The sequence below is a fragment of the Procambarus clarkii genome, chromosome 46, assembly GCF_040958095.1.
Source record: "Procambarus clarkii isolate CNS0578487 chromosome 46, FALCON_Pclarkii_2.0, whole genome shotgun sequence".
Taxonomy (NCBI): Eukaryota; Metazoa; Arthropoda; class Malacostraca; order Decapoda; family Cambaridae; genus Procambarus; species Procambarus clarkii.
Window position 1 is genome coordinate 16,781,000 of NC_091195.1, and position 720 is coordinate 16,781,719.

The window sequence follows — 720 nt, forward strand, 5'->3', positions numbered from 1 at the left end:
TGACAGTGATAGAGAGTGGTGAGTGACAGTGGTGGAGAGTGGTGTGTGACAGTGGTGGAGAGTGGTGTGTGACAGTGGTGGAGAGTGGTGTGTGACAGTGATAGAGAGGAGTGTGTGACAGTGATGGAGAGTGGTGAGTGACAGTGGGGGGAGAGTGGTGTGTGACAGTGATAGAGTGGTGTGTGACAGTGGTGGGGAGTGGTGTGTGACAGTGGTGGAGAGTGGTGTGTAACAGTAATGGAGAGTGGTGTGTGACAGTGGTGGAGAGTGGTGTTTGACAGTGTTGGAGAGGGGTGTTTGACAGCGGTGGAGAGTGGTGTGTGACAGTGGTGGAGAGTGGTGTGTTGCAGTGGTGGAGAGTGGTGTGTGACAGTGGTGGAGAGTGGTGTGTGACAGTGGTGGAGAGTGGTGTGTGACAGTGGTGGAGAGTGGTGTGTGACAGTGGTGGAGAGTGGTGATTGGCAGTGGTGGAGAGTGGTGAGTGGCAGTGGTGGAGAGTTGTGTGTGAGTGGTGGAGAGTGGTGAGTGGCAGTGGTGGAGAGTGGTGAGTGGCAGTGGTGAAGAGTGGTGAGTGACAGTGGTGGAGAGGGGTGAGTGGCAGTGGTGGAGAGTGGTGTGTGAGTGGTGGAGAGTGATGAGTGGCAGTGGTGGAGAGTGGTATGAGGCAGTGATGGAGAGTGGTGTGTGGCAGTGGTGGAGAGTGGTGTGTGACAGTGGTGG